The following is a 27,843-nucleotide window of genomic DNA, read 5'->3' as shown; positions in this document are numbered from 1 at the left end:
CCTGTCTTCCAGTTCACTGATCCTTTCTTCTGCCTGTCCAAATCTACTGTTGTGTCCCTCCATTGTGTTTTTCATCTTCTCCATTGTGGCCTTCATTCCCATGAGTTCTGCCATTTGTTTTTTTAAGTTTATGAATTCTTCTTTATGGTCATCCAGTGTCTTCTTTATATCCTTCACCTCTTTTGCTATATCTTCCTTAATTTCATCGAATTTATTTAGCATTAGTTGCCTCCAGTCCTGTATCTCAGCTGAGCTATTAGTTTGTTCCTTTGGCTGGTCCATGTTTTCATGTTTCCTGGTATGGCTTGTTATCTTAAGTTGTCTAGGCATCTGATTTTCTTGATTAGTTTATTTTGGAACTTGTTTTCTATCTTTTACCTAGCGGTTTTCTTGTTGGTTGGCTTTGTTCTCTGGCCTCTGTTGTTCAGTTCAACTTATTCTAGACCTCTAACTTAGGTTCTATGTAGTTGACCAGAATTTTTCCCCTCTTGTTTTTCCTGTTTCTTGCTCTGCCTCTATGTAACCTTTTTGTGAGTGGGTCTCCTCAGATATGGTCGACCCTAGTCAGATTTTCCCAGTCTAGTGAGGCCCAGGTCTCATTGGGAGGGTATGGAGTTTTCCTGAGAATGAGACCCTCCTACGAGGGCTTTAGAATTGGTGCTTTTCCTCTCCTGTCCAGCAGGTGGTGCTTGCCAGCCTGCAGCTCCCCCACCAGTGTAAGGAGGTATGGAGACTTTAGTTCTCCTGGTGACTCTGATCCTGTCGGGGGCGTGGCTGACTGAAGCTGGAATCTGAATTCCAGCCCCTGGGGTCTGAGTTCCCAAATGGAGGACTGCCAGTTGAGCTGGACCTCCCTCCACTCTCCCAATCCTCAGAACTCCAGTTGTCTCTCAGGGGCACTATTCCCTTCTCCCCTCTCCTCTTTGGGGGGCCTCTCCAGGTAGATTCCTTGGTCAGCCTGAGTTGCCAATTAAAGACCGGGGTGGAGACCTTCAGTAGTGAATGTGGAACTCAAAGACACTGTGGGTACTCTGTCTCCCCCCAAGCCCAGCCTAGTCCCTCAACCTTGGCTTTCCAATAGAAAATATCCACATGTATTACTTTTAGATTAAAAAAAGAGAGAGAGAGAAAAGAGAAACAAGAAAAAGAAAAAAGAGTCTCTTTTAAAAATCTTCCCAGCCTGGAAGTTTTGTCAGTGTCAGAATAGAGCATTTAAAGATATGCTTTGGGCTGTTGTCTGATAATTACTCTCCAACAGCTTCAGTTCCACCCCTGCCGGCAGGCTATTGAAATGCAAAAGATAAGGGATCAGTGAGAAGCCTGAAGGGACAAAATGTAGGGAAAAAAAAATGGCTTTTTTGGAGTCTGGGAATGGGTGCCCACTTTTACATGCCCCCACTTCTCGGACCCCAGCCCTTCTTTAGCACCCCCAGCTCCCAAAATTAGCTAATTAATTTGTTAATTAATTCTGCAGTTGAGGCTGGGTTGAGCCTCCCTTCTTGCCCTCAGCAGATTGCTGTTTTTTGGTTTTTTTTCCTCCCCCCTTTCAGGGAGCTGGCAGCAAGACAGTCTGTGAGGTCTGGGTGGGGAGGGGCGCCATAACCCTGGTCCGGGGAACTTATAATGTTTGCTGCGATCTCAGCTTTTCCTCCAATTCCAAACTTGCGTCCAATGTGTGACTGGTTACTGGAGAGCCCAAAAACACTGTTTCATATAGTTCTTGGGTAATTGCCAGCTGCTCTAGGGGAGAGACAAAATTCTGCTCCTCACTACTCCACCATCTTGCCCCCTCTCTGTCTTGGGAGGATCCTGGGGACATGTGGTTTAATGTCTCCTTGGATGGTTTTAATGTGCAGTCAAGGTTGAGGACCACCACCTAAAACAGTGGTTCTCAAAGTGCGCTCCCCGGACTTTTTCAAAGATATTGAAGCAAGACTCCATCAAAAAATATATATTATTCTCACACAGATGAAAATGCAATAATGCTAAAAGCAAAAACAAAAGCAAAAATTAATAATAAACTAAGCTAAAGCTACCTAGAAAAGATCCATTAATTCCGCACTAGAGAGTAAAATTAGGGAATAAAATTTTATGGAGAAGCAGAGTATCCTACTTTCCTGCCTCTAAAAATAACTCCTGAAAAAAAGAGACCATGACTCACCAGAGTCCTATAATTTGTCAGTGTTTATATTAGTGACAAACCCAGGATTAATTCAAGGAGCAGAAGGCAGCTTTACCTTCCCTGGGTATCCAAAGATTATCTCATATAAAATTCTCTACCTCACTGGATTTGCAACACTACTACTGGCTCAGTGGTCTGAGATGAGTGTGACTGGCTGAGCCTAGTTTTGAGCCTAGGTTACAAGCCTAGCTGCAAGGGAGCCAGGAATAATGAATATATGGCCTTCAGAGCTTATATGTGGAATGTAGGCTCTACCTCCCACCAAGATACATATAACGGAAACTTTCTTAAGCTTAAACAAATCATTGAGATGGTGGCTAGTGGAATTCCACCTGAAAATGGAATAGGCCTCTAATAGCTAATGAGTCCCTTGACTCGAAACTGTTTAGGTAGAGGTTAAACAGTTACAAAGCATGGTGTAGTGTGCAGAGGTAAGCAAACTTTTCTATAATAGGCCAAATAGTAAATATTTTATGATTTGTGCTCTCTGTCACAACTACTCAATTCTGCCATTGTAGTATGAAAACAGCCATCGGCAATATGTAAACAAATAAATGTGGCAATGTTCCAATAAAATTGTATTTGAAAAAGCTGGCAGTAGGCCAAATTTAACCTGCAAGCCATAGTTTCCTGACCCATAGTTTAGAGACACATAGTGGAGTCAGGTTGCTTGGGCTTAATCGCAAGCTCTCCCATTACTAGCTGTGTGATCTGGGTTAGGTGTAATTAAATCTCTGTATCAGTTTTTTCATCTATATTTTAGGATCTTAATAGCACCTACTGCACAGAGCTATTGTGAGAATTGTATAGGATCATAACTTTTTGATGACTAAAACAGGGCAAGTCTTCAAAAAAGTTTGTGTTGTGCCTGCTATTATATATGGAATTTAAGCATCAGATAGGAGGATTATACACCTGTGAATTTACTTTGTCTTCCCAATACCCCTTTCTTTGGACACACCTTCCTCCATTCCACAGATATCAAACTCAGCTTATGTGGGACATGAAGTGGACAACATTTTCTCTTTGCTCCAAAGATGGGCACATGTCCCAGGTCACACCAAATAGAGAATTTCCCCTTTAGCCACAGCGATTATTTTTTAATGGGCACATGATCCAAGCTGGACCAGAGTTCCCACTAAGATTTCTGTCTATGAAAAGAGACTTTAAAAAATAATTTGTAGGCTTCAATCCCAATAATTAATACAAATACTGTTAACATAATTTAAGTCATAGATGCTAAAGAACAGTGGTACTCAAACAGCTGTGTCTGGGAGTTTCATTTTGCTTTTTTTAATATACCTGGTCTACTGCAAATAAATCTAATGAATCAGTATCTCAAGAGAAGGAGACCCTGGCATATCTCTGGAATTAAAAAGCAGTTTTATCGAAATACTAATTTCTGTGGACAATTAAAATATGATTTTATATTTTATACAGATCTGCAAAAATGTGTATATAGAATAAAATTACAGAGATTCATGCAGCTGCAACTTAAATGGTATTATTTATATCAAAATTTATGCAGTAGAGCTACAGGTTATATAAGAATGATAGGTAATAGCCATTTGCCAGGATTTTTTTGGTTGCAAGTGACAGAAAACCCAATTCAAAGGGTTAAAGAGGAGGACTGATCAGCTCCTGTAATTGGGAAATCAAGGATGTAAGGTTATCTTTGGCTAAGGCTTGATCCAGAAGCTCAAAAAAATTTCATCCAGGCTCTCTCTTCCTTATTTTATATCCTGCTTACCTTTGCTTGGATAAATTCTTCAACATGTTAGAGATGACACTACATACCCTCTTCAGGTTCTACTGTTGAACTGCATTAACTCCAATGGAAAAGGGATTCCATCTCTTCAGTGTCAACATGTCAAGCCCAGGGAAGACTGAATAGTTGAGCTAGATAGGATGTCACACCTGGACCAAGGACAGTGACAAAAGATAATGGGTCCTATTATGAGTGGCCCATTCAGGGTCACATTTCACCCCTAAGGCTGGGATGGGTAAAGAGAGGGGAAGATCATAATTAACACCCTCACCAGAAGTAATCTGCATGAGTGAGAGGTCGGTCCTACCCCTCACTCCTGCCCTGCAAAGGGAAGATAGGAAGATAAAAACAACATAGGACTACAACAATCACACATAGGCTGAGTGCACATTGAAGACTTTCCTTCATTCATCATTCTCTACGACCTGTCAATTTCTGCCCAAATGCCTGAAGTCAATATAAAATGGATATGATACTTACCAACAATAGCTAAATCTTACTGTGGCTGAAGTGCAAATTGATGTGTACTGAGCTTGCCTTGAGGGCTATCAAGTAGAGTTCAGTTCTGCAACAGGGCTTCTTCAATTAGAAGTGAGTCATAGAGTACAGCAAAATTGAAGCTTTCCTTATCATTGAGGTTTTATAAAACTCTGTCTTCCATTCTAGTGAATTTTATCTTTTTGGTGGTAAACTGAGTCCAGGAAAAGGGAGGAATCTGATTAAATGTCATGTGATTGCTGTTAAAAGCCGATCCAAACCCTTGAGTGACACCTAATTTAGGTGTCAGGTAAACCCTCTGTGAAAAGGTACCAGATGTTGGTTTCTAAGCCAGCTCACAAATGGAAAGTACAAATAGCTGTGTTTACTTGGAGGCTTTCAGCTGAAGATCTTTGCAAAATGATCTTTAAACTAATTCTGTTGGAATGATAACCCCTCAAACAATTCCCACCAAACACACACCTACACTGGAAGCCTGACTAGAAAAGCACATGGTAAAAGCTTTTAATATGCCAGGCTAGAGAACAAAGAATAAGTCTGAAACCGTGGAAGGGATTTTAATATCTCAAAATGTCAGGAGACAGAACTTCTCCATCAGATTGGCTATGGTAGGTCCACAGTGGAACACATGGCCTGGCCAGTGGGTTACACAGATAATGAATGAACCAGGACTCTGCAATAACTAACTGAGTCCCCTGGAAAACATAACATTCTATTGTTCTGAGTACCTTTTGATTGCACTGTGGAATATACATTCAGATGACAGCCAAACCCAGTTCCACGAGCTCTGTTACTTGGGTGAAATCTATCCAACAAGGATGCAAGGATATAGTATGGAGTGAAGATTTTAAATTGGGTCCAATCAAGCTTGAAGGAAATCTGAACTAAGGTGTTGAACCAAACCATAAGGAAAACCCAAATTTAATTCAAGGTACTTTAAATCCAACATTTTGTTTTATGAATGAACCAAAGATCTTCATTTAAAAAAAAAAAACATATAATTTTCCAAATTTTTTTACATAAAATATGGATTTGTTTTTCAATTCCAAACAGTAGAGTGAAATCACACAACCACACCACTTAAGGGAGACATTTTGGTTCATTTATTCAGCATGTATTTATCAACATCTAATATGCACTAGACCTTATGTGCTCAAGATACAATGGTAAACTCAGTTGATTATGTTCCTCGTCTCATGAATCTCAAATTCAGAAGAGAAAATTGGGAAAATAAATAAATGCATGCAGAAATTCCAGACACTAATAAGTTATTTTAAAACATGGGTTGGCAAACCATGGCTTGCAGCCTGTTTCTCTAAATAAAGTTTTATTGGAACACTGCCATGCCCATTTGTTTACACACTGTCTATGGCTGCTTTTGCACTCCAAGGGGAGGGCTGAATACTTGCCAGAGAGACTGCCTGGACCTCAAAGCCTAAAATGTTTGCTCTCTGGCCCTTCACAGAAAATTTGCCGCCCTCTGACCTCTGTAACAAAATCAAGAGGGTAACATGACAGAGTGACAATGCTGGGGAGTTGAGTACATAGTCTGGGAAGTCTGACTAAGGTGGTGCCATCTGAATTGAGACCTCAGTAGTAAGAAGGAGCCAGCCACGGATGAGCAAAGTATTTTAGGCAAATAGAACAATATGGCAATTTGGGTGACTTTTATTTTAATTTTAAATAAAGTATCACCTTAAAGGTAATGAGTAGGTTGCACGACTATAACAAGTCTCAAAGGCTCCAATAGTAAACAAACACAAAACCTTTAGAGGGAAGGTTCTGGTACACTCCCAGACCACTGCCTTGATTTTTACTGTTAAAGGGTATAGCCCAAATTTTGTTTTCTTTCAAAAGCCTTTCTCCTTGCTTTGCCCGGGATGAACTTGTATTTGTCTCCAATTATGCTTCCCTTTCTCTCATCTTCATGCCTATATGCTGACATAACACATCTGCTTTTCCCAGAAAGGTATTCCAGTGTCATTTGAGGAGAAGCAGAAGAATCAAGACCAGAGAATCCAAGTGAATGAGGTAATGAGGGAATCCAGATCGTATATGTTTATTTCCACCCACACCATAAGTGGCTTTATTGCTGGTGAAGGTGGGTACAATGCTAGGCAGAGGGGATTGCCGTCCTTCTGTAACAATATATGTCTCTGGTGGGTTATTTCTTAGAAAAGTTAGAAAACCCACTTCATCTTTTGTGCAGTATTTCTTACACCAATGTCCCTTTAACTCTCCATTCTAACGTGATATTTGAAACTATTTCAGGTAGAAATCTGCACTTAGCAAGCGTGTCCTTGCCTCTATTAAAAACCTCATGCTCCAATTTCAGATATTTTCATGACACTTGTGGTGGTCTTGGATGGATAAATTAAATCTGCTTTTCTCCTGATTGCCTTGCTGGCCCTCTTTGTAACTTCACTTTGTATTCCTTTCTGTTCAATACTTTTCAAAGTACTGAGAGTTTAAAGAGGTACAATAAATCCCAGATCAGTTTTTAATGACCACGGTAAGCCTGCTTGTAATATGTCAGTAAGCTGAACCTAAAAGCCAATGGGGAATAGGCCATTTCTGCCTTAGTAATTGCCTCCACAGAAAGATTTATAATGTCATTATCCGAATCTACAAGAAATAACTCATGGAGCTGAAATACCCTAAAAAAATATTACAATTCTCTTAAAATCTAGTCATTCATAAATGCTAAATCATAAAACTTTTTTCAAGATGTTTTATGTTAAAAGTAAACCCCAGCAAAAATAAAAATGCTCATTTCTTAATCAGATTCCTTATTCTTTATGTATCTGTTTGTAGCTTTGCAGTTTTCTGGGATTTAATTGAAAACCTAACGTTGGGCTGCCAGAATCCACAACCACTATGAGAAGCCATGGTGCCTGAGAAGGCATTTCTCCTCACCTTTTTTTTTTTTGTTTAAATCTCTGTGTGATACCAGGGATTGAGGAGGAAAAGGGTTAGTTAGTATGCAATAAAATTAATTTTAGCAATGAAATTCATCTTTTCCCCTAATTTCTCCATAAAAAAAAGCTAAACTTTCTGCCCAATGCACAACAGAGCTGTTTAACCCATTCCTGTAGCTTTCCTTCTCCCATAATATTTCCAAATTAAAAAAAAAAAAAAAAAAAATCTGTCATTTCTTTCAAATGGCAGGAAGCATCCTCCCCAATTGGTCCAGAGATGTGGTATTGCCACATCTCCTTGTCTCACTGTGCTGTAAAATAGAGCACCATTTATACTAATTTCCACAGAGCTAAACTGTTCTTTGGAGTAGGGAATCTATTACAGTAAAAAAGAGCACTCAAGATGTTTTTCATAATTTGTAAAATCATATTTTTCTCACTTTTAAATGCAGCAATTCATTGCAAACTTGAACACTGAGCCAGGCCCTTTTCAGGATCTCCCCCCTTCTGTTAGTTTACTTGACTGGGATTATAGATGCATTCATGGCATCTAGCTTTACAGCTAAGCCTTTGCAGGGGGGAGTGGGGCACTAACAGAGAGGGTTAATAAAAGCACTTGGGAAAGAAAATGAATCTGGGGTCTTTTGTTTGCTGTTCCTTTTGTCACTTCATAGGGCCAACTGCCATCATTTCATTCCTTTATTATTGTTTTCTGGTTTGACATCTCTGTAAATGGTAACTTTCAAAATATCTCAAGATATCTTTATCCAAAACTGAACTAACCTTACCTCAGTGAATAACACCACCTGTCCATCTGTGGCCTCACCAGACATCCAGGTAGAAAAGTAAAACACCTGCCCTCTCTCTCACCATCCACATCCAAATAATCACAAAGAAAAATTTTATCTCCTAATAATGCCCCCAGTATGAATATTTTCTTCTTATCACTACAACCTTCATCAACTTAATAATTTCTCACCTGGGCTATCACAGCCCCCCTCCCAACTGATTGTCCTATATAGCACTCCCTTTTTATCCATAAGCCACATAATAGAAAAACCCAAATCTCATTACAACCCCTTTTAATGACTTCATAATATGCTCCAGATAAAATCTAAAGTCCTTTTTTATGGATTCTTTTGAAATTTGATCACTGACAACTCCTCTGGCTTCATAGTATTGCTCTCTCCACCCCCAATCCATTTTAGCCATCCCAGCTGTCTTTTGGTCTTTGGGATATATCCATGTCCTCTTTTCTTGATGCCTCTGTGCATAACATTCCTCCTACTGAACAGTTTCCTCTTCCCTGCCTCCTTAACTTATCTAACTCCTCCTCAGAATGCAGGTCTCAGAAAAATCTTCTGTGATCCCAGTCTAGGAGAGCTTCCTGTATTATATACCATCTTAGCAACCTGTTCCTCCTCTCTTGTAGCATTCCCTAAACTTGAAATCATTTGCTAAATGCTGGTCTCCTTATCTGTAGACACGATGATGGCAGGAATTATCTCTGTTTGGTTCAGCACTGCCTTCACAGCCACTGGTAAGGAGAATGACATAAAGTAGGACCCCAATACACACCTGATGAAAAAATTAATTTTATGATACACCAATTCATCTTTCTATACCAGCCTCTACCACATCCATCCATCCCCTTAATAAATATATATTGAGACTTATATCATGCATTGTACTAAGCACTAGGATGAACTCATGATGAACAAGGAGTAAACAAGACAGATAAAGTGGCCAGTGGGGAAGCAAAAGCATGTATATGTAAGTACAATAATTTTAGATAGTGATGGTAGCTGTTAAGAAAATACACCAGCATTGTACCATGACACATCAAGGAGTTGGAATGTGAGCTGAGAAAGAATTTAACATCAAAAGATCTATGGGAAGAGAGTTCCAAGCCAGAGGCACCATAGGGCTCCTTTGACGGAATCAAGAGTGGTAAATTCGAGAAAAAAGACAGTGTGTCTGGAGCATTGTGATTTTGGAGTGCAGATGCTCCAAATGAGGCAGGGGCCAGAATACATAAGGCCACATAAATTGCAGGAGGATATGTGGGTTTTATTTAAGTGCAGTAGGAAATAATCTGATGGTTTTAAGTGAGGAAACAACATGATCAGATTTTTGTTTTAGAAGAATAAGTCTATCTTTTGTAGAATGGATTAGAGGGGTCCATGAGTGAAAGCCATGGCCAGTTAGGAAGCAGTTTTAATTTGGATTTTATCATTCCAAGGGACATATAAGCTTCAATGACTCCCATTGCCTATGGAATGGGTTTCAAATTCTATCATGTGACATTTAAGGTCCCCTAAATTCTGGCTCCCACTACATTATTAGGCTTACCTCTTAATACTCCTACACTGTCTACACATAGCCTCTTGAAGCCTCCTTGCTTACATGTTCTCTCCCCAGCCTTTAACATGGAGTTTCCCCTTTTTCTAATATCCCTGAAAATATGTTCTCTCTTTCAAGTCTTATCTGCTACGTGAAGACTTCTGAACACTCTAGGCCATGGCAAACTTTTCTCATAAACAACGGTCTATGCCTTTTATTAAAAAGTAGATATATCTCTCGCCACCTCTTGGATTATTGTTTTGTATTTATCTCTTGTTCAGTTATTTCATTTTCCATGTGTATGTGTATGTCCCATTTCCCCAAACACATTGTAAACCCCTGAGGACATAACTTTCCTTACGTTTCCGTGGATCCCCCCCATAGTGCCTGGCACCTCACCATGCCTACTTGTGCTGGTTTGAAACTGCTATGGACCCCAGAAGATCCATGATCTTTTAATCCAATCTTGTTGGGTAGAACCTTTTGATTGAGTGTTTCCTTAGAGATGTGATTCACCCAACTGTGGGTAAGAACTTTGATTAAATTATTTCCATGGAGGTGTGGACCCCACCCATTCAGCATGGCTCTTGATTAGTTCACTGGAGTCCTTAAGAGGACTCAAGAGTCAACACAGACGCTGATGCTTGGAGACACTTGAAAATGCAGACAGAAAGACGTCTGAAGATTCTAAGCTCAGAGATGAAGCCCAGAATTTGCCCCAGAGAAGCTGAGAGAGGACCCCCCCGGATGCTTAGAGAGAAACACCCTGGGAGAATAAGCAAAGATGCACAGGAGCTGAGAGAGAGAAACTAAGAGAGACAGAATCCCAGAGACATTTTGGAGAAAGCCATTTTGAAATGCAACCTGAAATCAAAGGACCAGGAGACACTGGCCGTGTGCCTTCCCAACTGTCAGAGATATTGTGGATGCCACTGGCCTTTCTTCAGTGAAGGTATCCTCCTGTTGATGCCTCAGTTCGGACACTTTCATGGCCTTAGAACCATAAACTTGTAACCTAATAAATGCCCTTTATAAAAGCCAATCCATTTCTGGTATTTTACGTAATGGCAGCATTAGCAAACCAGAACACTACACAAGGCATTCAGTAAATGTTGACCTGCTGCCGAGGCAGTGCTAAAAGCACTTTCAGAACCAAGGAAAACATCAAGGTGCCCAATGACTGGGTAAGTAAAGGTGTTGAAAGTTAGAGGTATTTCTTTTCAAACTGTTTTCTGATAGCTTCTTTCCTTAAAACTCTTTTCTATAAAAACCACTATGCATTCAATAGAATTGGATATGGAATGTGAAACCAACTTGGCGCAGTGTTGATCACGAGCTCTGAAATTACAATCTGGATTGAGATCGGAAATTTAAAACTCAACCCCTCTGAAGGAGCAGCTCAGTGGAACCCACTATGTGAAAGGCTGCATGCCTGGTGTGGCCATGGACAGACTAGATGTTCACATGATATGAGATTTTGAAGGTGGACTGTGGATAATAGGACTGAGGCCAGAGAAAGCTAAGCCCTGGTGAAGAGAGACAGACATCACCATAGCCTACGGTCTTGTGTGTGAGACCTTCTACCCTGTCAGAAAGGTAAATTAGGTTTGGGAAGAACTGGCCTCACTTACTCATTTCTTGCCTTGCATCTTTCACTTTTGTGGAAAGGAAATTCTGTTGGCAGGTTAGGAAATTGAATGTGGAATGGTAGAAGGATATTGGAGCATGAATCATAATAGTATTTTGCCCTCGAAAGGTAGTTTACTAAGTTTATAGTGTTGAAAGTCCAAGAAAGGAGACAGGAAAACTCACATGAAGGAAGGGTGAGAGATCTCCAGTGACTGAGGTAAGATGCAGAATTCCTGGCTCTTTGGGGACTCTCACTTATTATCTAAGACTTTTTCTAAGAGAAAGACAATCCAGGAGAGATGGATGGAGTGATTCACATATTACTACCTTGGGATTATGGAGAAGTCAACACCACTGGTGACATTTTCAAAGTCTAGAGACTTAGACATCTCTAAAATTAATTGTATAATCTCCAGAGCAGAGTCTCACAATCTCAGCCCTATTGACATTTGGGCTGTAAAAATCATCTCTTGTGAGGAACTGTCCGGTGCGTTGTAGGGTATTTAGCAGCATCCTTGGCCTCAACCTACAGGTGCCAGTAGCACCTCTCCACCAGTGGCAACCAAAATCAACAGCATTTGAGAACAACTGGGCCAGGGTGAGTCTGACAGACCTGGGTTTAAATCTCAGATTTTCCATTTCTTCAACTGTGAAATGAGGAAAAGTATCAGCTACTTCAAAGAGTTTCAGGAAATATTTAATGGATAAGGTAAATAACCAAGGCATGTAATAAAGACTCAATAAATATTAGTCACTTCTATTATTGTTGATATTATTACTTATTGGCCATGATCTGGACAGATAATTCCACACTTTCAGAATTAGTTTTAATGCTTTTAAGCAATTTAAAGAAAAGGCATTTTTTTCCCATTGCTCGTCCCTGCTAAAGAGGAGTAATATTTCTCTCACCATGTTATTTCTCATGATGAGCTCAAGGCCCCTGAATCTTCTTAACCTCACACTACAAATACCTGGGCATTAGGGAGATCTTCCTGATATTTGCCTTCTTTATAAAAAAGAGAGAGAGAAGGAAAGAGAGAGAGAGAGAGAGAGAGAGAGAGAGAATGCTCAATTTTTTTCTCATCCTTAAGCCAACTTTCAAATGGAACAGTAGATGAATGTCACACACACCAATTATCTAATTGTGAAACTGATCCTCACTTACAACATCCATGTTTTTGACATAAATAGTCATGAAGTGGTAAGTTTTCAGCATGATTGTTGGAATGATTGCTGAGTGCCAGACACCAATGGCTAAAGAGGTCTTTCTTAGCCTGAAAAATTATGTAAGCATCTTTCAGTTGAGGAAAAATCACTTTAAGTAAATTAAAATAAACCATTTTCTTAAAGTTGGCACCAGGTAATCTCCAACTTGTGTATTAGAATTAGTGGTCTTGTGGAGGATCAGAAATGGGGAATGAGATGGGTACAGCAAAGAACTGTTAGCTATTTTTTTATTCTTTTATGGTTGATTTTGTTTTTTTGCTGTTTTTTTTTTTTTTTTAAACTGAGAAACAGATATGAACAAAAGAGTGCAAATGGCTCTCTGGCCTATGAACAAACCATTTTTCCTATATGGGAACTTTGCCGTTAAACTTACCATAAATGGTAAATTGTCAGGTAAACAGAGCATTACCAGGTAGATGAAATAATGTGAAAATCCTAAAATGCGTACCCCAAAAATCTTTCTGTTTATCAAGGTTAGGGGCTGGCAAATGTTTTCTGTAAAGATCTAGATAGTCAATATTCTAGACATTGTGGGCTATACAGTCTCTGTTGCTAGTATTCAACTCTGCCTTTGTAGCACAAAAACAGCCAAAAACAATACGTAAACAAATAGGCATGGCTGCATTCCAATAAAACTTTATTTGCCAAAATGGGCAGCAGGCTGCATTTGTCCCACAGGTCTTAGTTTGCTGATCCCTGATAGAGATAATACTCCCATTAATGGCTTACCCTCAATGCCACTGGTCTTTATTGTTATATCTGTGCTTTCAGAGCATATATGACCCTATCTTTCCAAATACCCTTGGGCAAATGATAAATACATCAAGTCCTTTCATTTTCCTCTGAGTCTACAGAATGTTCAAACTGACTGCTCATTTTAACAGAATAATTCCAATGTCTTTGCAGATTAAATAAACCTAGTATGGAGTAGCACATTTAATTTAATTTTTCCCCTCCAAAAATAAAAAGCATTCATATTAAGAAACCCCGTCACTCAGTGCTGAGAGGAAGCTCCTTCAAGTCTTCAGTGCAATAGTAATTACTGGCAAAAAAAAAAAAAAAAAAAAAAATTACTGATGAGAGATCCTTCAGAAAGGAAAATGTACCAAAATAACTAATAAAAACCCAGTAAATTGCTGTTAGATATCTCTAAATAGAATGCAGGGAGGAGACAAGGAGAATTACAAGGGTTACAGCCTGTACCTGCTCAAAAAGAATGTCAGAGACAAGACTGTCAAGAGGGTACCTGTGGGCAGAGAGCCCTGGAGCCCAGGAGGGTACTTCCAATTTCTCCTAGGATATGGGTTTGGAATACAGATAATAACCCTAATATATGAAGGCTATACAGGTCCAGACAGCAGGAAGGCAAGGAAGGTGAACTATGCCATATGCCATAATACTGGAATCATCCCCTCACATTGAAAGAGTTTGCAAATTAAAACTATGCTACTATTTAAAACTGTGCACAGTCAGCAAGAAAGAAAGAGAGGGAGGGAAGGAGGGGGGAAAGGGGGTGAGGAAGAAAGGGGAAGGAGAGAAAGATGGAAGAAGTGAAGTAGAGAAGAAGGAAAGGAGGGACAAAGAAAGTAGGAAAGAAGGAAAGAAAACAGGCAAGAACTCAATCAGTTTGATCTGTTGGGGAGTGAGATCTTTCTTATTTACTATTATATTGCCAGGGTGTAGCACAATGCCTGGGACTTTGTAGGTGTCCAATAAATATTAGTTGAATGAAGGAAGGGAGAAAGGAAGGAAGGTAGATAGAGATAAGAAGCTGAGCCACCCAAGAAATCAGAATGTGTTATGGAAGAATACTGAATCCGATTAGTCTGGAAAAGTACTAGGAAGCAGGCATGACTCTGCATGTAAGAAGTGTTAATTCTGTGCTGGGTCAAATTAATTCTCATGTTAGGGAACCTCAAAGAAGCTCTTTGTATGGTAGAAGATGGTGCCGATGAGTCACAGTCAGGTGACTTTCTCTTCTGTGTCAGAAAACAAAGCCTCTGGGAGATAACATGTGGCCTACTGATCATCAGAGCAGAAAGGAGAGCTTTCTCTCAAAAAACATCTGAGGGTATATGTGAGTGTTGGCATATGACAACCTTTGTTTACATGAAACCCAGTGTGATGATTAGGTTCATGTGTCAGCTTGGCCAGGTGATGGTGCCCAGGTGTCTGGTCAAGCAAGCACTGGTCTAACCATTTCTGCAAGGACATTTGTGGCTGGTTAATAAACCAGAAGTTATTTAATCATCAGTCAATTGATTGCATCTGTGGCTGATTACATCAATGAAGGGAATGCCTTCTGCAATGAGAGAATTCAATCAGCTGGATTTAATCCAATCAGTTGAAGACCTTTAAGGGAGAAGAGAGAGAACTTTTACTTCTTCTTCAGCCAGCCAGCCTCTCCTGGGGAATACACTGAAGACCCTCAGCAAAGTGCCAGATGGCAGCCCACCCTATGGAATTTCTCTTCTTCAGCTATCCAGCCTCTCCTGGGGAGTTCATCAAAGACCTTCATCAGAGTTGCCAGCTCACTGCCTGCCCTACAGAATTTGGATTTGTGCATCCCCACGGTTGCATGAGACACTTTTATAAAATCTCATATTTACAGATATCTCCTGTTCATTCTGTTTCCCTAGAGAACCCTAACTAATACACTGAGGGATTTCTGAAGTTCTCGAGAAAGTGGCTATGGCAGTCCCTGGGAGTGATCACCAAATATCCATGTACTCCTCTGCACTGTTCAGCCTCTCTGGCAGCTAGATGGGGCCATATAACTGGATTAAGATAAATGGAATTAGCCAAATTGAGGTCTGACACTTAAAAAGAAACTACATGGCCCTCCAGTGCTCTCTCTGTCTTTGCCATGGTGCCCTTGGAGGATTGGCGTTTTGGATGCATAGCTAAAAGATGAAAGGAGCCAGATCATGAGTCAGCACTCAGAGAACAACCATGTGGAGACTCATATAACCTTCCACAGACTGTGACATGAGAGAGAAATGTGCATTTCTATTGTTAATCCATAGAATTTTCAGGGCTTACTTGTTACTTTAGCATTACCAAGCATTCCCTTGGCACATCCAATCATCCCACTCTGGCTATACCAAATAGAATTTTTTCAGAGACAGGTGATAGAAAACCCAACTCAAACTGATGCAGGAAAAAAAAAAAAAGAATCCAGCTATTGCTGGATCCAGTGCTTAAAACTTCAGAAGCCATAGACTCTTCCCATGTGATGACAAAATGACTACAGCACCCCCAACCGTCTATCTTCCCATTGTAAAATCCGGAGGCCAAAGAGTTTATTTTCTGGTAGCACAAGCACAAAGGCTCCAGGATTTACTATGATGGAGCAAGTTCATCTCACCCTTGAGCTTGAACTCATCCCTATGGCAGAAGAATGTACCTCCTCGGTTAGTTTAGGCCTAGGTCATGTGTTCTGCCCCTGGAGCTGAGGGAGAAGTTTGTCCAGGACATATGGACTAAGACTGGGAGAGGAGAGGAGTTTGGGGGAGGGAATGAAGTGGCCTTTAAATGACCTTAAGTCATTCAGTTGGAGCCTGAAAATGGGATTCTCTTACTCCTCTGGGATATTTAACCTTCAAATGTGATTGGAGAATTCCAGTGATTCCAATGCTCTTATTTTTAAGACTACATTAAGAATGCCTTACATTACAAAAAAAGATCAAAAGATGCAACGTTACTCCTAAGAGCAATGTCGATTTATGCATCAACACTCCTGTATATACAAAAATATCAGTTAATGCTCACAACCCAAATATTTCTAAACTGCCGATTTACTTTGAGACAGCAAAAAGGAGTTGAAAGAACACAAACTGTGATTGAGAGAGATTTTTCTACATTTTAGTTCCAGCTTTACCATTCTCTATCTGCTTGACTTGGGCACACTCTCAGAGTCTATTTCCTCTTTGTTGAATGGGGACAACAATGCTTATTTTGCAAGGGTCTTGTAAGATTTGGAGAATGATATATGGAAAGAGTCTAGCACAGTGCCTGATACAGAGTAGGCATTTGATAGTAAGCTGTTCTTCTTTGCTTTGTTATATTATCCTTATTCTGATGCTATGGTGTCTAGTATGTCATAAACTCTCAATTAATAAATTAGTGCCATTGTTGTTAGCTCTACAAATGTTTGCAGAATAGATAAAATAATTAGTGAATGCATAGAGGAAAGAAGGAAGAAAGGGAGGGAGGGAGGAAAGAAGGAAAGGAGAATAAAAGGAGAGAGGGAGGGAGGAAGAAGAAAGGAGGAATGGAGGGAAGGAGAGAAGAATGTGTTTCATGTATTTAATAAACATTCAGTCACCGTGAGGGGTATACATTGATAAATATCCCCTCCCTTTTTGAAGTTTAAAACCAAGTAAAGAGGAGAGATAATAATCAATTATACATTAAAAAGTGCATGCATGCACTGTGATAACGAACATCAAGGAAACAAATAGGATGAAATGTTAGGTAACAATGTGTATACCTTGTAGATAGAATGGTCAAGGAAACACCAAAGAGGTGATAGTTAAGTAAAGACCTAAAGGATAAATTGTGGCAATTATTATTTGTAGTACTGACACTATAATTACCGACTAAATCTAAGGTAAAATTACAAGTGTGTAATTCAAAAAATTTGTTAAATTCTACTACAATAATAATTATTATTTTGCATAAAATTAAACTCAGTAATATTCATGCAGCCAATAAATGTTTTCTGAGTACCAACATAAATAGATTTAGCCAACTGATGGCTTTTCATCTTGAAATGAACATGAAAAATGTGTGAATCAACCAACATGATATAATTCTTATAAATATCCACAGAAGAAAGAATAAATAAGGTCTAAACAGTACAAATCTCTTTATATTTCTATTTCAACCCCCCCCCATTTTTTCAACCAAACATCTGTGCCAACCTTAATATCATTATTGTCTATCAATAAATGTTGTATTTATTTATGTTGTTCATTTTCTGATTCCCTCTACTGGAATATAAGCTGTCAAAGGGCAGTGCCATTTTCTGTGTGTTTTCCCACTGCATCCCCAGAGTCTAGAACAGCACTTAACACATGCTGGGCACTCAATACACTGCTGTTGAGTGAATGAATTAATGCATAGATAAATATGTTTGCATTTCCAAAAATATATTTGCATTACAGGCTTGTAATTTCACACTGGGTTTAGTTAATGTTTTTAACACACTGACACTTATAATCAAGACTCAGAGACTTACTTATGCTAACAAATGCTGATTCTTCCTAATAAACAGTATTGCTTTTCCCAGCTCTGAATATTAGCTTCTCATTCAATCTTTATGACACAAATTTGTGAATAAATAATTAGGGTCCCATGTGTAGTAGTGTCTATTGTAAAGCTGATCACTATCAGTCTATTTCATCAGGGGCTGGCTAAAGGATTAGAAACCTTCTGGGAAATAAAAAACCATGACAAAACCATACAAATAATTATGGGAGTGGAGCCATGCTCTGACAAAATACACAGATCTGCAAATCACTAAAGCCCCTGAAAAGGTCAAAGAAAAGGGGGTTGAGGGGTCAGAAGCATACAGAGTGGTCAGTATCCTTAGGAGAGGGGCTTTTGCAATGGAAAATAAACTCAAATAACCAATTATAGTCTAATTGCCATATTGAAGTCATTTTGGCAACCAGAACTACAACCTTGTCTCCCTGAATAAGATACTGCTGCTCTAGCAGAACAAAAGAACCATTAATGACACCAACTAACCTGTGTAATTCTCATTTACACCTCTTTATTACCTTCCATATACTCTGTGTGATGCATTATCCATTCCATTAATTGTTAACATACATGATGTCAAGATCTTTTATTAGGTAGGGTCATCAGTCAATGATAACAGAGATATTGATGTATGAGGCTTCTCATCAAAAGTTGAGCAACATTTCCATTAAAGATGATACATGAACCTTTAAAACATGCCCAATAATATTGAGTCTCAGTATTCTGTTTCTTTTCTCTGAATGCTCATTTACACCTTTATATAGCTATCTCTCCATCCATCCATTAATTAAACATTCAGCATTAATTTTCTACTCTTACAGTTGGGATAATACCTGTCTTGTTCACTGCCATATTCCCAGAATCTAGAACATAGAACAAGCTCAATAGACTGTTGGAATAAAAAATAAGTGAATGGGAATGTGGTAGGAATAATTCTAAAATGACCCATAAACTTCACTTCCTTGTGTTACTCCCGTGACTATGTTACCTCACATGGCAAAAAGGGTTTTGCAGGCATAATTAAGGTTAATCAACAGTTGACTAAGATAGTGAGATTATCTAGTTAGATCTAGCAATTCACACAAGGCCTTTAAAAGCAGAGTGCTTTCTCTGGCTGTTTGCAGAATGGAAATTCAGAAAGATTCAAAGCACAAGGGTATTCAAAGCACCATGACTGGCTTTGAAGATGTAGGGCATTATGGGCAAGGAACAGAGAGTGGCCTCTAGAAGCTCAAAGTGACTGCAGGCAATAACCAGCAAGAAACCAAGACCTCATTCTGCCAACAGCCTGAATGAGCTTGGAGGAGGATTCTTTCCCCAGAACCTCCAGATAAGAGCCCAGCCCAGCCTTGTGAGACCTGGCAAAGCCCACTTGGACTTCTGACCTCCAGACATGTGTGATGATAAATGGGTGTTGTGTTAAGCCACTAAATTTTTGGTAATTTGTTATAAAGCATAGATAATTAATACAGGAGGGACTTAGGGAAGATGGTGGCAGAAGCAGAAGCATATTTTAATCTCCCCAAATATATGAAAATAAAGAAAAAAGTTCTTGCCTCAATCAAGATGGCAGAGTGAGACACTTCAGGGCTCTGACCTCCCTCTCCCCAACCCGCACACAATCAGCAAGAACTAGAAGAAATATCTTTATCAAAGCTCCAGAAAACAGTTAAAGGACTGCAGTAACTGGGTGAGCACAAAATCAAGAAAAAGACTATTAGAAGTTGTAGGATCTCCAGGTGCCCTGGTTGGTCCCTTGCCCACACTTCACTGGCTCTTTACAGAGCTGGCCCACTGTCCCAGTGCAGATCCATGGTTCCAGTTCTAGGGGGAGCAGAGTACGTATACTGGGAGCGTGTATCCCCTATCTGTCTGGTGGTGGCCTGAGGGATTCATCATCCCAGAACTTGCCCTGCATGTAGAAAGCAGCTCATAGAATTCTCCTACAGAAACACTGTGGGAGATCAATCAAGTCATGGCTGCCTGGAGCAAGGGACTGCTGGCTATAAGACATAAAGTGCAGTGCTTGGGACAGTGAGGAAACTATTTCCTAGGGAAGAGGGGATATTTGTATCAGTGTAAACAGGGGAATTCATGGAATCATGCCTGCATGCCTAAGATAAGACACATGTATAGAAAGGATCAGGGATGCCCCTATGCTTTGACCTGGAGCTATTCTCTAAACTCTTTGTAAGAATAAGCCCCAAAGGAGAGCACTCACCCAGGACTCAGGTCAATCTGCAAAGACTTGGAATGGTGTTTTCTTTTTTACCTTCTTTTTTTTTTTTTTTTTTTTTTTGGTTAGCTCCTGGCATTCAAGAAAAGCTCTGTCATTAGAAACAATCCAATGAAGAGGACCAGACATGAGACATACCAGGCAAAAACTTAAAAAAAAAAAAAAAGTCCTACATATGCTCAAAGAGGTAAAGGAAAACATGAATGAAGACCTAAAGGGAATAAGGAAAATGACAGATAAACACAAGGAGAATATCAATAGAGATAGGAATTATAAAAAGGAACCCAACAGAGCTGAAGACTACAAGATAAGAAATTTAAAATGCCCTAGAGGGGTTCAATAGCAGATTGGAGTTGGCAGAAGAAAAAATCAGTGAACTTGAAGGTAAGACTATTGAAATAATTCAATCTGAGGAGCAAAAGGAAAAAAAGAATGAAGAAAAGTGAACAGAGCTTGAGGAACCTGTGGGAAAACATCCAGCATATCAATACATGCATTGTGGAAATCCCAGAAGGAGAAGAAAGAGGAAAAGGGGCAGAGAAAACATTCAAAGAAATAATGACTGTAAACTACCCTAGTTTAACATAAGACATGAATATTCACATACCAAATGCTTAACAAACTCCAAACAGGATAAATGCAAATAGACCCATGCCACTGCATATTATAATCAAATTGTTGAATGCCAAAGATGAAGAGAGAATTCTGAATCCTGCAAGAGAGAAGTGACATGTCACATACAAGGGAGCCTCAATAAAGTTAGGGGCTGATTTCTCATCAGAAAACTCAGAAGCAAGAGGGCAGTGTGGGAAGACATATTTAGAGTACTGAAAGTGAAACACTGCTAACCAAGAATTCTATATCCACCAAACTGTCTTTCAAAAATGAGGAAGATTAAGACATTCCCAGATAAACAAAAGCTGAAGGAGTTTTTCACCACTAGACTGGCCCTAGAAAAGAGGCTAAAGAGAGTTCTGCAGGTTGAAAGGGAAGGACAATAGACAATAGGTCAAAGCCACATGAAGAAATAAAGATCTCTAGTAAGGGTAACAACTGGGGTAAATATAAATGCCAGTACTATGGTGTTTTTGGTTTGTAACTTCCTACAGGATCTGAAATGCAAATTCATAAAATATAATGACATATCAGTGGTTCTGGATTCATAATGTATAAACATGTAATTTATGTCAAGACCTAGGTAAAGATGGGAGAAGGATGGAGTATAGCAACATAGTTTATGCAGATATTGAAGTTACGTTGATACCAAAGCAAATGAGACTGTTACAAATTTAGGTTATTCAATTGAAACCCCATGGTAACAACAGAGAAAATCCCACAGAATGTGCAAGTTCACAGAGGCAGAAATTAGAGTACAGGTTACAGTAGTTAATGTACAATGGGTATAGGGATTCTGTTTGGGGAGATGGGAAAGTTTTAGTAATGGAAGGTGGTGAGGGTACCACAACATAATGAATATGGTTAATCCCATGGAATGGTATGCTTGGGGGTAGTTGAGATGGGAAAGTTTATGTTGTATATATGTTCCCATGATTTAAAAATAAAAGAAAAAGAAAAAGCATAAACAAAATCCTGTAGTTCTGAAGTTGAATTGGAGGTATCAACAGGAACTCATGTGGCATTTTATCTTTTCCTTAGCTCTATGTTACTAAAAACCTAAAACAATGACTAACTCAGTGCAATGAACATCCTTAGCACACAGATTGTGATCTTGAAATGCCATTTTTAAAAAGGGGGAAGGGGGTTTCTTCTGAATCTGGGATAGAAGGTATAGAAGATGAGCTTAGAGCACCTGTCATACCAGAAAGTGAAGGACCTATCAAAGAGGTCAGGGTCTGCCAGAAAGACTCAGGAACCAAGTTGAAGGGATTCCCATTCATAAAAATGGATAATTTGAACTAAAATAAGGATAATAATCACAATAGGTTGAAACCAATTATATATGTCATTATGTCATAATGACAATAACAATAGTAATAATAGTAATAACAACACACGATCTCCTTTGGGGATGATAGAGTTCATTATCTTAAAAACTGTTGAGGAAAAATCAATATTTGTCCTGCCTTTCTTATTTGAACTGTATTTCCAAGGAATTCAAATAGAAGAGAGGCAAAGTATCTCTTTCTAAAAATATCCCAAGTAGATAAAAAGGATAAACTATCAGATTTAGGCATCACACCTCAACACCTGCTGACATCACAGAAAGAGAAACAACTGGATATCATGTGCCCTCTGATGAATGAACACACTACTAAGAGTCTTGCCAGATTGACAAGCATGAGTCTGATCAAGTGTTGCTGGTAATGCGGTGGACTGAGGAACATGCTGAGTGACACCAAGAGAATGCAATCAGCAAAACCCAGACTTTGGGAAACTACACATAAAACGGACTGGGATCTTCTACCCACAAACTTTGAAGAAAATAAAGGGATAGAGGGGTACCTGTGGATTAAAATAGACCAAAAATCACACAAAAAAAAGAGACAAAGCTAAATTATAGTGTTGGAGGATGAACACTTGGATAGTAAAAGTATTTAAAAACTGAAGAAACTTACTACTATAAAATTCAGAAAACTTTTCCTGTTTTTTTTTTGTTTTTGTTTTTTGTTTTTTTTAGGCTTTGAGGGCCATACAGTCCATGTCACAATGACTCAACTCTGCCACTGTAGCATGAAAGCAGTCACAGACAATAAGTAAATGAATGGGCATGGCTGTGAGCCAATAAAACTTTATTTATGAAAACAGGTTGCAGACCAATCCCTGGCCAAGTTAATGGTTACTTTTGAGAAGAGGAAGAGAGTTGTCATTGGAATGGGGTACATAAAGGGGTTTCTGGGGTGGCCAGCAAAGTTTTATTTCTTATCTGGGGGCTTGTTGTAAGGGTGTTCAGCTTATATTAATGAATTAAGCTACATGATTTTTGCATGTGGTTTTCAGTATCTGTGTTTTACCTTTAAATAAAAAGGTAAAATAAAGTGACTTGTGTAGGGTGGATCTAAAGATCTGCTATGTAGTTTTCATATAAAAGTAAAGAGCTGCCTTCTCTCATGTAATACTTTTTCTTCAAAGAAGCCAAGTGAATTACGTGAATTTCATGTGTCAGCTTGACTAGATTATAGCATCCATTTGTTTGGTCAAGCAAGCACCAGTCTGATTGTTACTGTGAGGGTATTTCATAGATGGATTTGCTTTGCATCTATTATCATTTGATTGCATCCACAATCAACAAAGCCAAAACAGAATTTCAGGAATAAAAAAGATGAATTTCTGCCTCAACATCAAACAGCTGGCTTCTTGACGAATTCAGACTCAACTTCAGTATCATCTTTAATCAGAGTTTCCAGCTTGTGGTCTTTCCCCAACCCCAAAGTTTGGACTTGACAGTTCCCATGGTCACATGAGTAAATTCCTTATGATAAATCATACACACACACATTCACACACACATAGAGTTGTTTACTCAATGTGTGGGGAAAGGATTCATGAACAGAAAACAAAATCTTCCTGGGAGAAGACCAATTGACTCTTCCCCAGTTCTGGCATGAAAACAGGATGCCTGGAAGAATAGCAGCTACCTTTTGACCATGAATATGAAAACCACATGCTGAGGATTGTGATGAGCAAAAGTGGAGGAGTCTGGGTTACTGCTGTCATCACTCAGCCATTACACCTGGTTGTAAGAGAAAACTGAAGTTGAACCAGAAAACCACTATGGTTCTGCCTAATAAACCTAAGCCTAACCTTCACCTTTATAGTCAAGCACAAGATTACAGAGAGAATAATGAAATAACATGTTTTACTTGGCGTGGAACCTAGAACGAAGATAGTACTCAATAAATATTAGTTATTATTGTAATCATTATGTGCTGCCCTTTCTTGCCAGATTTCCCACCCATGTCTCAATTTGTCTACAACAACACCTCAAGACATGATAGCCTCAAATCTAGCAGAAGAAAAGTGTGTCTCCCCATCAGGCCCCCAACCAAAGCCGTAGTCTTGGCTTTCAATGGCCATAGCAAAATGTGGATTGAGCTTAGACCAATTAGGACCCAGCCCTGGTCCTGAGGGTAGGGGTTAAGATTGCCAGATTAAGCAAATAAAAATACAGGACTGCCAGTTAGATTCAAATTCAGATAAACAATGAAATATATATATATATAGTGTAATTTGTTCCATGCAATATTTGAGAGGGTTAGACTAAAAATAAACTCATTCTTGCATCTGAAATTCAAATTTAACTTGGTGTCCTGCATTTTCTCCAGAAACCCAGTAGGTGCCTGTCCCAGTTTAGATATATTATGTCCCCTCAAAAGCCATGTTTCTTAATGCAATCTTATAGGGGCAGATTGATTAGTCTATTGATTAAAGTGCAACCTCTGATCGAATTATTTCCATGGAGGTGCGGGCCCTGCCCATTCAGGGTGGCTTTTAATTAAATCACTGGAGGCCTATAAGAGAGCTCACAGACAGAAGGAGCTCAGAGCAGCTAGGAGACACTTTTGGAGAAATGCTTGGGAGCTGACACTTGAATATGCCAACAGAAGGACATTTGGAGATGCTAAGCTGAGGGATGAAGACCAGAGTTTACTGTGGAGAAGCTAAAGGAGGCCTCCCAGATGTTTAGAAAGAAAGCCACTGGAATCAGAAGCTGAAAGCAACACAACTCAGGAGCAAAGGACCAGCAGATGCCAGCCACATGCCTTCCCAGCTGACAAAGGTGTTCCAGATGTCATTGGCTGTTCTTCAATGAAGATATCCTACTGTTGATGCCTTAGTTTGAACATTTTTATGGCCTTAGGACTGTAAATTTGTAACCAAATAAACCCCCTTTATAAAAGCCAATCCATTTCTGGTATTTTGCTTAATGGCAGTTCTAGCAAACAAGAACAGGACCCATCACACTCAAAGGCTCAAGCTAAGAGGGTGGTGGGACCTGTGATTCATGAAATGAAATTCAAGGACTGTGAAAACAGGTGAATGGATGCTTGGAGGGGGAAATACATACATACGCACACACACATAGATGTCCTCTCCAAAACCTCCTTTTTCAAAATGAAACAACTCAGGAACTGCAAGTAGAAAATCTGGAACCTATGGATATGCAGAATGGTTAGGACTCTGAAAAGGCAGAGAGTTAAAACATGCAAAAAAAATGTTACTTTTATGTAAAGTAGTTGTAATCCAACCACACTGGTGTTTATGACAAAAAAAAAATTCTAATTTTTTCCCTCCAGTCACTCAATTGCTGGAAGAAACCCCCAATAAGACATAAAGGAAATCACAGCAAAGTATAAAGATTCAGAAAGAATATAATTATATGATAGGTGTGAGTGTGTGCTGTAAGCTTGCACATATCTATCTCTTTCTTAAAAATAGATTGCATAAAGAAAATCTCTGATTTCATTGAAAACAATAATTATGTCAGTTATACTAAGAAAAGGATTATAATACTCCAAATTTGAAATACTTAGTAACTTGCAGCCTAGTATCCTGCATATTTGTTACAAACTGGAATATGCTGCTATGATATATGTATGTGTATAAATACATACATATATATATATATATTTATACACACACACACACACACACACACATACATACATGTTTCTTTTTATTTCTCCCTAATCTTAGCCTGTTATCCTCTTGGATCTAGCAAAACTCCACTGCGGCAATGCAATAGGAATTAGCAATATTATGTGAGTTTCAATGGTCTTGAATCAGACAGCTCTTAGAATGCCAGGATTCAAGTCCTTTGATTTTATACAACTGACAGATTCCACACAGCACGTTAGTCAGGCAGACTGTACAACAATTAAATAAGAACAAAAGGCATCTGGTACTGACATTACTGCAAATATATATAGGATGTAGAGTTCATTTTTTTCCCTTTACAAATTCCACTTGCAAATTCCAGTAACAGCCTATGTGTAGTCTCAATTCTCTTGTCCTTTGTGAAAACTCAAGCCTTGAGGTAATGGAGGAATTGGGATTACGTCTATCAAAGAGTGATATTCCAAAGCAGACAAAGGAGTTTGACACAGGGCATTTGAAAATTACTTTTATTTTAAACATGGACTGTAGGAAATCTGTTTTTAGGGCAACCACCATTGAATGAGAAACGCTGCATTCATTCATTCAGTTTTTCATTCACGCATCCAGTATTAATTGAGCACCTACTTTCTACCAGCCATGAACCCTGGGAACAGAAGAGGAAATAGGTCGCATTGTCCATCCTCCCAGTAAAAGGACTCTCCCTGCCTGGGTCATCAGTATTACTCTTTTGCCACATATCATGAAATGCTTCATATGTTTTTGTATCTTGATCATCGAGGAAATGCCAAGTGGCACAAGAGTCATTGCAGTAAGATGCTGATACTTGATGTCATTGTTGGCAAAGTGTAGAAGATGTATCCCTCTTATATTCAACACTATTTTAGGCATTAAAAGCATTAACGAACACTTTTAAAATGTTTGTTAGTTTTATATTTATTTTTTATCAGTGCGTACTTTTTATATGGGTTTTCCATTCCTATTTCCTTTTAAAGTAGATTTTTAAGTGAATCAAGTTAGTAAGAAAAGTCAAGAAAATGATAACACAGGTGGCACCTGGATCTGCCAACAATGACTGTAAGTGACTCACAGTGGGAAACACTGTTTCATATAATTTCAGGAACTCCTGGAAGAATCTTGTCTCTCCAAATTCCTCCTGGGCTTATCAGCTTGGGGGTGAGGTTCCTTTCATTTGGGAGAAAAATCACAAAATCCTTTGGCAGATACTGCAAAGTAAGATATAAAAGCAATATCCCTGGAAGAAAAAAACACATTGGCTTACATTTATTTATTTTTTTAATCTTCATTTTATTGAGATATATTCACATACCACGCAGTCATACAAAACAAATCGTACTTTCGATTGTTTACAGTACCATTACATAGTGGTACATTCATCACCCAAATCAATCCCTGACACCTTCATTAGCACACACACAAAAATAACAAGAATAATAATTAGAGTGAAAAAGAACAATTGAAGTAAAAAAGAACACTGGGTACCTTTGTCTGTTTGTTTCCTTCCCCTATTTTTCTACTCATCCATCCATAAACTAGACAAAGTGGAGTGTGGTCCTTATGGCTTTCCCAATCCCATTGTCACCCCTCATAAGCTACATTTTTATACAACTGTCTTCGAGATTCATGGGTTCTGGGTTGTAGTTTGATAGTTTCAGGTATCCACCACCAGCTACCCCAATTCTTTAGAACCTAAAAAGGGTTGTCTAAAGTGTGCATAAGAGTGCCCACCAGAGTGACCTCTCGGCTCCTTTTGGAATCTCTCTGCCACTGAAGCTTATTTCATTTCCTTTCACATCCCCCTTTTGGTCAAGAAGATGTTCTCCGTCCCACGATGCCAGGTCTACATTCCTCCCCGGGAGTCATATTCCACGTTGCCAGGGAGATTCACTCCCCTGGGTGTCTGATCCCACGTAGTGGGGAGGGCAGTGATTTCACCTTTCAAGTTGGCTTAGCTAGAGAGAGAGGGCCACATCTGAGCAACAAAGAGGCATTCGGGAGGAGGCTCTTGGGCACAACCATAGGGAGACTTAGCCTCTCCTTTGCAGCAACCGTCTTCCCAAGGGTAAAACCTGTGGTAGAGGGCTCAACCCATCAAACCACCAGTCCCCTATGTCTGTGGTCATGTTAGCAACCATGGAGGTGGGGTAGGCGAATACCCCTGCATTCTCCACAGGCTCCT

The sequence above is a fragment of the Choloepus didactylus genome, chromosome 19 (genome assembly GCF_015220235.1).
Source record: "Choloepus didactylus isolate mChoDid1 chromosome 19, mChoDid1.pri, whole genome shotgun sequence".
Lineage (NCBI taxonomy): Eukaryota > Metazoa > Chordata > Mammalia > Pilosa > Megalonychidae > Choloepus > Choloepus didactylus.
Note: the sequence above shows the minus strand (reverse complement) of the source record.